This window comes from Cupressus sempervirens, chromosome 6, assembly GCF_028749045.1.
Source record: "Cupressus sempervirens isolate cs-2001-9-10 chromosome 6, ASM2874904v1, whole genome shotgun sequence".
Lineage (NCBI taxonomy): Eukaryota > Viridiplantae > Streptophyta > Pinopsida > Cupressales > Cupressaceae > Cupressus > Cupressus sempervirens.
Window position 1 is genome coordinate 690410385 of NC_143123.1, and position 13161 is coordinate 690423545.

The 13161-nt window shown below is 34.2% G+C and overlaps 2 pseudogenes; one reads left to right on the top strand and one right to left on the bottom strand.

Annotated features, from left to right (window-relative positions):
• The window catches only part of LOC149554079 (protein DUF642 L-GALACTONO-1,4-LACTONE-RESPONSIVE GENE 2 pseudogene), a 29485-nt pseudogene extending 20001 nt beyond the window's left edge, over positions 1–9484 (bottom strand).
• An 873-nt stretch (positions 9485–10357) lies between these two features.
• LOC149554080 (uncharacterized) lies at positions 10358–11563 on the top strand (annotated as a pseudogene).
• Positions 11564–13161: the final 1598 nt, after the last annotated feature.

A 13161-nucleotide genomic window follows, 5' to 3' on the forward strand; every position in this document is an offset into this window, starting at 1 on the left:
ATCAATATATGGTCCCATCAATTCTTCACAAATGCCTTACAAACTTGACACTCGAATAAACCTTCAATAAATCTCATCATAAGACCTTCTAAATAGGATCTAATGGATCAAACTCATTTGTTGATTACAAAGGCTTTATAAAAAAACTCCCAATGGAAGCTTTTCCATTTCCATCACAATCTTATTTGAATGTCATACTGTGTCTATGGCATAATAGTGACACATGAAAGGATCCAAACCTTCCCAACACACACTTCAAACCAAATAAATAACCTCAATGCACTTGAACCATACAGATCTTGAATCAACTCATTTTCAAGTTGTTTGTCCTTTTGCTACTTCAACCCCATCTTCCTCTCCATGGCATCAAGCCTCATATTGATCTCTTTCTCAGTAGTGTATTTGTACCTCCTTTCCTCACACACAAGTTTCCTCTTCTCATATTGCTCTCTTTTCTTCTTTACATTAATCAACAATCCCTTCAATGCATTGTTATATCAGTCAAAACATATAAATATTCTTTAAATGTTGATGATAGTGTAATTTCCTCTAGAATAGAATTCCTTAGCGACCTAAATAAAAAAATTTAGGAATGAAATATATGATTTATGGAGGGTCCTCTTGCATGAGACATTTTCTATTTGTAGGTTTTTCCCAAAGATGGTTCCATGCATATATTTTAGCTTACGATAATGAAAGTATTCTTCTAAGATTTGGATTAAATCTATATTTTTGATTAATTTGTTTCATCCGTCTTGGTTTCAGGAAATGAAGAAGGAGTCCCTAGTTCAATATGAAATCTCAATTGATATGAATAGGACATTAGGTGGAGTTGAAAAATGCAACATGCTTGCATTTTTTATACATGTCATTAATGTAAACGTGTTGGGTTTTTTTAGCTTCCACTATTGCTCATGCACATGGACCGTTGTTGCATGTACATTCTTGATTCAGAGTGGATGGATTTTTTTTAGATTAGAGAGAGAGTAAATAAAGACATATGGATGCTTAACTGGCTACAAACAATTATTCTTTACTATTTACATTCTATCACTGAGTTCCCTTTTTTGACTATTGCTACATTCTACATTTTAATGTTATTAAAAGTAATGTTTTGTTTCCTTTGTTGAAATGTGTCATGTCTTCATTCACTAAAATTGATCTCTTCTAATTGCAACCATATTGGTAACATATTGATCTTAGTCTTCTTAAAGTGTTGTTATAAATGCTAATTGATCATGATTTCACTATATTTGGTTGTAAGGTACCGAGAAGCAGGACTGAAAAACTTAAGTTGGAGTGCCCAAGTTTGACAATGATACTTGAAGTTTGTTACTGCACTAACAATCCCTTTTATTAATTTATGATCTGGTTAAGATATTAATGGTTTTAGTTTTCCCCTTAAAATAATTTTAGTTATAACTTATTTTTGTATCATGTCATTTTTGTCTCTCACAAGCATTATTGTTATTTATGTAGATGGGGATGCTATAACTTTGAAGTCTCCAACATGATTGGATCACTTTTGTAAAATGATAGGGATTGATCACTCTCCCCATACAAATGTTGAAAGCACCATCATTGCACATAATTCTATCTTTAATCAATATATCAAAGAATGTGTGGTGAGTCATGTGTTGCTTCTCAGAATGTTTGTTTCACTTACTCTTTCATAGAAATCTTAGTTTTCTTTGGTAAAAATAAATTAGCCTGCAATATGTGTAGGATTTTATGAATCCCTTTTATTAATTTATGTGCACTATGTTTTCAATAGCTTGCAATCTTAGCTTTCTTAGGTAAAAAAAAAAATCTTGCAATATGAGTGTAACATCCTAATTTCCTAGGTCTAAATTAACAACAAACATACTCAAGAGATACAATTATCACTTCATCTTCATAGGAAGTCAGTTAAATCAGTTTTGATCATATGAAAAAGGATTGATGGTTAAATCAATTAAACAAAATTTTCTCAACTAAAAACTTTAAACACCATCAAATGAAAATTACTATAGAAGTTAAAAATTCTATCCCATGAAATTTGAGATCAAAATCAAAGCTAGGGATGCTTCTGCAACAGCTTGGGTTAGTCCACAAATACCACTATAACAATATCACATGATGACTACCATCTAGAAACCACTATCTCAAAATTAAATGATGATTACGATGAAATACCACTATTTTTTTTAATTAGGGCATCACATATCACTGTATCAATTAGGGCATTGATTACCATTATTTCATTTAGGGCTTTTAGTTACCATGATATCACTTAGGGCTTCTGATACTACTGAATCAAAAAGGGCTTCCAATACCACTAATTCAATATGGGCTTCCAATACCACTGTACCATTTAGGGTTCTAGATACCATTGAATCAATTAGGGCTTCAAATTCCTTTCCTTCCAATTGCTAAATCATGGCAGTAACTCAAGATTAGAAAATATGCTCATATTCAATATTCATATAAAAGAAAAACAATCCATAAATCTATCTCTCGTATCTAGGTGTAAACTGATTGTAACGATGAAATAACTCAATTAATCTTACCTTCTTGCATACACATCATAAAAGTGATAACACCTATTTTATGATAACAATGGAATGCATAGCTTATGTTTATTGGTTGTGTTGGCATTAAGTTAGTATTGCTATTAGTGAAAACACTTATTCATATCAGTATAGTTACCAAGCTCAACACTTAGTTTCCTACACTCACCAAGCATTCTAGTGTTAATCAAGCTTTGAAGAGTTCGGCAATTTACACCAAGCAGAACAGTGGCTACTGAGTGAATTCAGACAATGTGTAGACTAGTAGTGTCTACTGAGCTTCATAGTGTCTACCGAGCTTCATAGTGTCTACTGAGCAATAAGTTTGTGCCATAGAAATTCAGTGTAAACTAATCATTGGAAGAAGTAGTATTTACCGAGTGAAGCAAGGTAAACTCAGTAAGCAGTATCTACTGAGTGACACTACATCTACCAAGTCACCAGTGGTTACCAAGTTCAGAATTACTTTGAGTAATTAGTATGGATCGACCCTTCACTTCTATTGAGTGCATGATGATGCTGTGTAATGTAGTGGATGCTGAGTATCAGAAGGTCATTGAGTTAGTTCAGTGAACCCTAGTTATTTACTATTGGGCCAAATTTGTAATGTGTTTTTCACTTGCATTTTGGCTGACCTTGTAATTTTGTAAATTTGAAAGGTATACATGTAAGGTGTATTGTAAGATATCATTTGTATCAAGCAATATAGAAGTAATGTGAAATATTTTTGAGAAGCACATTCGAAGAATTATCAGTAGCAGTTCAAGGAATACAACAAGGTCAATACAGAGGAAAAAAAGTTATATCCATCACATAAGGTGATCAGTGCATAAAGGATCTTATCAGCAATCAGTTCTAAGTAGATCCACTACTTCATCTTAACAGGTGAATCAATTTCTAAATCTTTTAACAAGGTAGACTTAACAGTCTTTGTATAAATCTCTTAACCAAGTGCATATTTCATTGTATGTTTGTAAATCCACTAATAAGGTGGACCTACTAGTCCTTTGTGCTCCTAATAGGGCAGATCACCAGAAGTGGTCAATGTAAGCCTTAACAAGCCAACTTTATGCTGTAGTAGTGAAGTTTTGTGGGTATCATCCCCACCTCAATTTTACTTTCTATTTGGAAGGTTTTTGGGTCACCAAAATATTGTGTTCTTTTGTGTGATGAATGTTTTATCTTTCAATATTAATGCATGCAGTAGCATAGATTGATTTGTGGTAAATTTAAGAGGAATAAATATAAAAGTTACTGATTCACCCCTCCCCTCTTAGTAACTTGTCATATCTTGAATATTTTTTAAAATTGGTATCAGATCTTTGTGTTTCTTAGGATAAAAGTTTGACAGCTTGAGCAAAGATCTAAGGACAAATGGAGATATTCAGACTTGACAAGGCAATTGAAAATGAAAAGCTAGATCTGGAAATGGCCATAGCTCAACTCAAAGAAGCAAAGGAGCATCTTTCCTAATCCCTAAAAAGAAGGAAGGAACTTGAAAGAAGAATGGATTACCATTAGTATGTTGAAGAAAATATTGAAGACTTTTTCCCATCAAGTAGCTCAGATGAAGCTAATGAGGCAATCAAGGAACTCCTAGCAAAGAATGACTCTCTGCAAGAAGAAGTAAAGAAACTCAAAAGAGAACAAGAAATTCAATCAATCAGGCTATGTGAAATTTTGGAACAAAGGAATAAGGAAAATGAAGACTTGGAGGCAAGAAATAATGAAGAACAGAATCAATCCAATTAGCATGAAGACCTCATTGATCAAATCACTAAAGCAAATGAAGAAATCATGATTCTCAAAGCAAAAAATGAAAGAATAAGAAGTGATCTAAATTATGAAAGGGAAATTAATGAAAGAATAATGAGAGAATTGAGATGTGAAAATAAAATCGTTGAAAAATTAAAAAATGACCTAAATGCTGAAAAAATAATCAATGAGAGAATGTTGAAATCACAAGAAGACATGAATCAATTGAATTAGCAAAATGAGCAGAATCTTCATAGGCAAAAAGGTAAAGTGGGACTTGGATACAATGAAGAACAAGGTGAATCTTGCAAGCAAGGTGCAAAAAGGAATAAAAAACTATCATGCAATCATTGTGGAAAAATTGGCCATACATCAAATAACTATTGGAGCAATGGAAAAGAAAAATTCAATGGAAAGTGCTACAATTGCAATCATCATGCTCACAAAGCCAATGAATGCAAGGAGAAACCAAAATTTGAAGGTAAATGTCACAAATGCAAAAGCATGGTCACAAGGCATCTCAATGCAGATCCAAATCATTCAATCTAGCTGAACAATTTGTAAAGGCATTATTTGGATGGGACTACAATACCTAGTGCAAATGTCATTATTGTGGAGAATATGGACACACTGGCATAAATTGTGCAAGGCATCACCTAAGAAAGAAGGATACTACTATAAGGTGTTACACATGCACTAAACTTGGTCATATAGCTAAAAACTACATGAATATAAGCAAAATTGAAGATGAAAGGAAAGCAAGGGATGACAACATAAGGAAACAAATGAGGCAGCAATGGATTCCTAAATCTACAGAGGATACAAGCTCAAATCATGGTAGTGAAGTTACTAAAGAAGTGGGTGACTCCATCCTCTCAAACTAAACTTCTGAGAATGTGTTGGAGCTGTACTCAGCAAGAAAATCATAAGAAGTTCCAACAAATATAAGGAATGCAATTGATCCAATTAGTATTTTAGATACAGAGGGATCACAGAAAGGTTATCTTTCATGGAGTTGCATTAGACTCTATCGAGGAAAGTTGGTTGAAGACCTTACTAAGCGAGGTCAGGGGTAAAGGAAATTTGGTTTGTTCACTGAGTTGATACTCTTGCTGAGTTAGGTTAGTGGATGATAGTTTTTCACACACTATGTCATAATGGCATTGAGCATTTATGAAATTTTCTCAACAAAAGGGGTAATTTTGACTTCATTTTTCATCACATTCTAAGTACTCAAAGAGCATTGTAGTGTTTTTGAGTGACTTAGCAGTAAGATCTTCATGAATTTTATCATATATTGAGAAACGATGGCATCTACCAATAGAAGCAACACTAAACCAAAGAACGGTTCCGAAATGCTGGTTAAGGGCATTGAATGGAAAGCACCAAACTTCAAAATCATTTTGGCTATTGCTGAATCACTTGATCCTTACGGTGCTCAGTCACAAATCTTGCCAAAGGTACTCCTAATTAACAACATAAGAACTCATTTTAAATGTATTTTTCAAGAATTAGGGACATTAGAAATGCATAATGCCTGAGCTGAAATGTGTTGATGGAGTTTTGAAATCTGAGCATAAACATTTGGAAGCTAAAGGATTAACTCATATCCCTCACATGCCTCAAAATTTCCAAGTAAAATGGATAAGATATATATTGAGCTAGTTTCACATTGGTCAATTATGGTTGGAGAAACCCATTCTAATTACAAAGAAGATGATACACAAGGTTACAAATCTGCTAATACTAAGAAAAGCTAAGTTGACCAAAACCCTAGGTCAGGAGGAACTGCAAAAGAAAACCCTAGCCGAGTGGGAGGGTAGAGGTTTGAAAATAAACAATGTCACTGACATAGAGCTTAGGTTTGGCATCCACATCATTGCACATAAGATCTATAGCTCGAGTCAGTCGAACAATGTTCCTTGTGAGGCAGTTGACCTAGCATACAAGGTTATAAAGAAGAATCTCGAATTTGATCTATCATATGTCTTATTGAAGTAATTGAACAAAAATATTGAAAGTATGAAGATTTCCAAGAAAAATTCCTTCAAGTTTGGTTAATTGCTTGTTTGCTTATTCTTTTATGTTCAAAAATTCTTTCCATCTAAGGGCATAGTCGTATGGAGGAAAGACACCCATGTTCTTTATCAGATAAATGAATTTATTGAAGAAATGGGTGAAAAATTTGAAAGGGTGTTCGATAACTATTTTGAGGCATTCAAGGAGAAAATGAACAACAGATTTCGTATCCCACCCAAGCTTGTAGAAGACTACAAGGATGATATATGTTTCATGGTGGACTATGACAGAGTATACATTCAAGCAGTCATACCAAGAGTGGCATGGGTAAAACCATTGCCTTATGAAATTAACATTGATGAAGCTAGAGACATCATTGAGGCATTAGTAAATGAGCCAGCCAATCCTAATCTTCCTACATTTGGAACATATGAGGAAGCCAAGAAGAGGATAGAGCTTAGTATCAAGATTCTTCAAGCTCTCAATAGAGGCAAGAAGAGAATTGCCAAATTGAAGATAGCTGAAGGTCCTCTAATGCTTACCGAGGGCAAGGGCGAGGATGAAGAAGAGGAATATGAAGAAGAAGAAGAAGAATCAGAGAAAGAGGAACCAAAAAGGAAGAAAGGTAGAGTGATTATCACCAAACCTTAGAAGAAACCAATTGTAGTGTTCTCTAGGAGAGGTAGGAAAGGTAAAAGTGAACCTATATTCATTCGCTCTCCACCTACATTTGAGGAGAGGATGAAACATCTAAGAGTTGGAGCAGGAATTTGTAACTTCAAAGTTCTCAAATATGAGACTCGGACTCCAACTGAGCAAAAAGAGATTGAGGACTTAGTCATGGAGAAGATGGGTATTTGGAAATATTCCCCTAAACAAATTCAACCTCAAATCCATGCAGATCTTTTTGCCAAAATCCAAGTCAGATGGGAGAACACAGGGCAAACTATAAAAGAAATCTTTAAACAAGAATTGAGACAGTTAGTATCAAATCTAACTAATGCAAAAGTGAAGAAGGAAATAAAAGAGCATGAAGATAGAATGATTCTAAAGCTTAACACATGTTTCATATTAATGAATAACATAGAATCAATGGTTAAGCATGCCTTAGACATTTGGAGAGATGTATATCATCTCAATAAACCATCAGATCAAACTATTGTTATTAAAACTGATGATAGTGATGACGATGATGATGAAAACACTCCTTCCATCTTAGCTACTACAAGAGAATTGCATGCACTAATGGAGGAGAAGGAAGAAGAAGGAAAGGAGGATGAAGCATAAGAGGAAGAAAAGGATGAAGATGATCTGGTCAGAATTGTAGTAGAATCAATTGCATCTCTTCCTCACACTCCACCATATACTATCACATCTGTGGTGATAGCTTCTACTAGTGAGATTGTGAGCACACCAGGAACATCAATTGCTCAATCTTCACCAGCCACCTCCCAGCTCGAAGTGTCTGCAATGGAAGTGTCAAGAACTTCATCTATTGAGCTGACTATTACTTCTTCAGCTACCAAGTTAGCTTCCTCTGCTTCTACATCTTCAGTAAGTGCATCAGTAAGTTCTACAATTTTATCTTCATCAATTCTAGTAAGCTCTACATTTTGGTTTTCATCAGCATTTTCTACATCCACTTTGATTCTAGTTAGTTTAGACACTTCTATGGGTATTCTACTAAGTGTGGCACCATTTTTGAGAAGTGTTTAAGTTTTTGATCCGGTTAGTATTCCTATTGGCATTCAATCCTTAAGCCCTATTCCATTTTTCATTGCTAGCCCTTCTATGTCTACTATTGTGTCTATTCCAAAGGTCAAACCAGTAATGACTGAAGTAAAATGAAGGCAACCATTAAAAATTCTGATCACTAGAAAAGAAATTGAAGAAGACATTGACTTAGACACCAAGATAATAATACCTAAGATTGATTATGAGACTACTACTATTGAAGAAACGAGGTTAGCCAATCAACTCATAGAGAAGAAAGCTATGCAGAAGCAGTTAAGGTCTAAAAGGGATAAGGAGTACAGAATAATTGAAAATGCCAAGAATATAATTACAAATTCTATAGGTGTTGAAGTGGATTCCACTCAACATATTTTGATTTAGTTAGAAGAGGTTGTACAAAAATATAATGAGGACTCCTCTAGACAAGAGAAACTAATTGAAAAGGCTGAAAGGAAGTTTGATAACAAGGTGCTATAGCATATTTCTTAGTAGATTGCAATCAAACAAGTGGAGTTGTCCACATTTGTGGGTAATTTTGAAAATTCTTTTAATAATGCTGCATCACTTTTTGCCAAACTTTGTGATGTCTCCAATTTTACCAATGGAATAAAGGAGAAGCTAACTAAGATTGACGTTGATATGCAATCAAGTGCATCAAAGTTGTAGATTGATCCCTCTTCTAGCTCCTCTCATCACACCAAGGTGAAATATTTGGTAGATATGCAGGAAAAACTTCTAAGTGAAGAAGCAAGAATAAGAGCAAACTTGATTGATATTCAGAACATGGTCTTGCCAATAATGGATATAATGTAGAAATATATTACTCATTGCAAGACATTGGTCCAGGATCAAAATTCCTCAGTGGTTGGTCACACGATCAAATTATTAGCAGAAGTTCAAATTTCTCTCTCCACTTTCCAAATTTTGTAAGAGAATTGGGATCACTCATTCACCCTCATTCTCAAGGTACATCAAGAATTTCTATCTCATTTTGGTGTAACTATATAGATATTATATGTAGCCCTTTGGCATTACTATCAAAAAGGGGGAGTGATATTATTATCAAAATTTCATTACCTATGAAATTTTGTTTTAACATTCATTACTGTTTATCAATTGCATTCATTTGTCAATGTTCACAGAAATAGAAAAAGTACATTGCATTGATAAAATGAGAAATTTTTTTATTTATGTTAAACAATGACAATTTTTATTTTGAAGTTTATACATTAAAGAATTAAAAAACATGTACTAAATGAAAAAGTGATCAAAATCTCTCACACAAGGCTATGAGAGTAACCTATTCACTATTCTTGTGCAAATAAGGAACATGTAGAAAATAGAATAAATGATACAAATGAACATGCAAACATAGAGAAAGGGAACCAACCATTGCCTGGGGGTATATGGCTGGTCTGAGCCCGCATTCTCGAGGTTGCCTTGATGAAACTGAGTTCTCCCTAGTTCCCTAAGCATACAAATCCTGCAAAAAAGTCAAAGAAAGGTATGGGTTAGATCCATATGGATCTAAGCAATGTCTGGTTCTGTAAAACATACATATACACTTGTACCATTTACCCTTGATCCTGATTTGAACAAGAACAATGAATTCAATTAATCATGGAGCAGCAATATCAGAAGTCTGAAAATCAATGCATACAAGTGATTTATTATTAACATGTTTGTGCCATGTGTAGAAAGAAGAGACATTAAAATGATCAACAACAAGTGCAAATGCTAATGAAGTTGTTTATAAGTGTCATGAGCCCATGCTTGAACCCTATAAGTCAACTCAATCAACATTTTTTTAAATCCAAAAATGTAGATTAATTGTTGCCTGGGAAGAAAGAAGGCAGTTTGTTGTAGTAAAGAGAACACATTTGAGCTTGAATCTTGTGATGGGACTCATGAGAAAAAATCCATCAGTTATACCAAAAAGGATTAATATTTGGGGAGTTTTTTTGTTTGAGTAAAGTATATAACCTTGGATCCTTTAGAGAACGAGCATGTTAAGTGCATTTGTAATATCCATGTGATTCAAGATTACATTTGCAAAGGAGCTGACAGACATCTATTCCAAAGGTGAATAATACTAATGTGGATAGAAGTGTGGGTTCTATACATGCCACAACATTGAGTTGTTTATGCAAACAAGCAAATTCAGCACCTCTATGATCAAGAAACAAATACAGTGAAATTTATAGGTGGAGAGTATTCTAATTGACACACTATAATTCCCTCAAGTCAAAGAGTATAAAAGCTTATTCAGAGCTCATATTATTTGAATGTTGAAATCCAGAAAGAGTAAGTCTACAATGGCTAGCTCTTGATTTCAGAAGAATAAGCCACATAAAACTCGGTTTGCATCAAAATCTTCACGGCATATACACAAACTAGTTGAGTTAGGTGCAAAGATATCCAAGGGTTCATAGCATGATATGAGTAAAGGAGCAAAAGCTACCAGGATCCAATGCTGTAAAATGCTTCGAGAACAAAAGTGGGCTGCACTTTTGGTAGAAAAACCTTCTTTAACTGGCTCAACAAGTCCCCCATGGATTATTGTACTATTTCCTCTTTCATCAAATGTTCAATTGACAAAACTAAAGCAAAAACTTTCGTCAGCAATTGCTTCGAATGAAACATGCATTTTGAATGGTGCAGATACAATGCAGATTGATATATCAGATAATGGAAAAATAGAAGCTATAACAGATGTTCTTTGTTCTTCTACTTGCAAATTAAGATCAACAATTTTGGAAGCACCACATGGCGATCTTCATACATGCTTAGACATGGCAAAGGTTGCAGATATAATTGCATTTATAGCTTCGACTGATGGCCATAGCAATGGAGTTGTGCACAATCGATATATTGATCTAATGGGAAGCCAATGCTTATCTATGCTTAGAGCTCTGGGTTTGCCCAACACTAATGGCTTGATTATTGACTTACCAATGGATCAAAGGAAGAAATAGGATGCTAAAAAAGAATGCATTTCAACTCTTACAAATGAATTTCCAAAAGACTGTAAAATCTTCCCTACAGATATGAAGGATGACTTTCAAAAGTTAGTAAGATATTTAGGTAAGCTGCGCTTGTCAGTACCTCAATGGAGGAATTAGTGGCCTTTTCTTATGGCTTAGCAGGTTGAAATTTCAACATTGGACCATGATTTAGGCAAGAGTACACTACTTTTTTCAGGCTATGTGCGAGCACAGAATCTATCTGTTAACCAGTTGGTTCATGTGCAAGGAGCTGGAGATTTTCAACTGGATCAAATTGACATTCTTGAAGATCCATTTCCTCTTAATTGACACAAGAAGAGTAAAGTGGATTCCATGCAATTAGATGATAACTCACAAAGTCAAAAGATTCTTTGATCATTGGTGCCAAACACATTAGAGTAGGAACACATTGTTGTTGAGAATGTTCTAGATCCTCTTGCAGGCGAACATACATGACCAACAAAAGAAGAGAACCCAGAATTTGAAGAACATTCTTCTTAATACAATAGCAAGGAATTCTTGTAACAATCCTATGGATGGTAGCCATAATACCAGTAAAAATAATGCAAATTCATACATGCTTACCTGTTATTGTACATGGCAGCTCGAGATGAATGAATGGACATAGTTTTTTACCTAAAAAACTATGAAAAGGGGAAAAATCAAATGGAGTGATGTCTTCAGTCAGCCCACAAATTACATTTCAAGCTCTCATGGCGGCAAGGGTTTCATAACTCTTCATTATTGCAAACAAGAAGCAAAATGGAAAAATGAAATATGCTTAATGATGTTAGGGTTCATATGCAAAAGACACCGTCTTCTATATTGTAATATCTTTTCAAGTCTGAGCCCTTATGCCTATCGGCATTTTTTTTCCCCTTAGTTTTGTTTAATAAAGCTCAATGTGTAAATATGTTAATAGTGTGTTAATATTATCTTGTAAAAGATATGTTAATATGCTATTAAGTTTTCTTATGAGCTTTATTTTATTTTGTATGTGCATAAGCATTTAATAATTGATTTTTATGATCAATTAATTACCTGTGAGGCATGCAGAATTAGTTGGGGGAACAAATAAAGGGAATATAGGACTTGCTTGAGCATATTAGGGATCAAATTAAGAATTCCAAGGGGTTGTTAAGGGGTATTTATTGACAATTTGAGCCTTTTGGGGGCAATTTTGATAAGTCACATGGGTGGTTGATAGCTTGGCTTGACTTTTCTAGTCATTGAATGCTTGTTGGAGGAGTGGGGAGGCTATTTTCAGGGCTATGTTTGTGCATACGACCCAAGAGGTTGGGTTTTGTACTTAATGAGTTTTAGAGCTCATTAGAAGTTAGTTCTAAGTTATGCAAAATAGTATGGAGTGATATTTTATCTCGAGTACTGTTATGTGCTTTTTCTGTAACTATTTTGAAGAAAAGTTGAATATATAAAAAACGTTTTACAGGTTCATTTTGGAAAGGATTTTCAAGCCTCAATCTTTTTCAGTGGTACTGTGTAGTTTTTTTTTTTGATTTGATAAGGTTAGTCTATGAATCCAAGGGTTCCTTGTTAATCTGTCTCAGTTCATACCTTGTCACCGAAGTGTATTTTGTCTGCAGGTCACCTTTTGTGTTTGTTTCATTTTCATCTTATTAAGTTAAAAATTTCTATTTTTCTTAATGAGTGAGAATCAAAACCTTAATGTGAAATATTGTTGTAGGCCAATATAAAGTTTGAGTGCTCATTAATTTTTTTCTTGTATTTTGATGGTGAAATGGTCGTTATTAGTTGAAAGCTTTCTTTGAACATTTTTGGTGCATCACCTTTTAGGAAGTAGTTTATTTTTTCCATTTTTTTTGTAATCTTCCTTAACCCTTTTATCAACAAGAAAGTAGTGTTAGAAGAATCAATCAGGTGATTTCCCATAAAGGAGCCGGCCTAGAATCTAGAGGTTCAGTCATTGATAGGTTACCCACAGCCTTTGGTTGTTCCAATGTTGGCCTAAATTATCAAATTTCTATTGTAATTTGATAGGGTGCAAATTTAGGTGACAACAATTTTTGGCATGCCCGGTGGGACTCAAGGAGTTTTTTTACTTCTTTTGTGTATTTCTG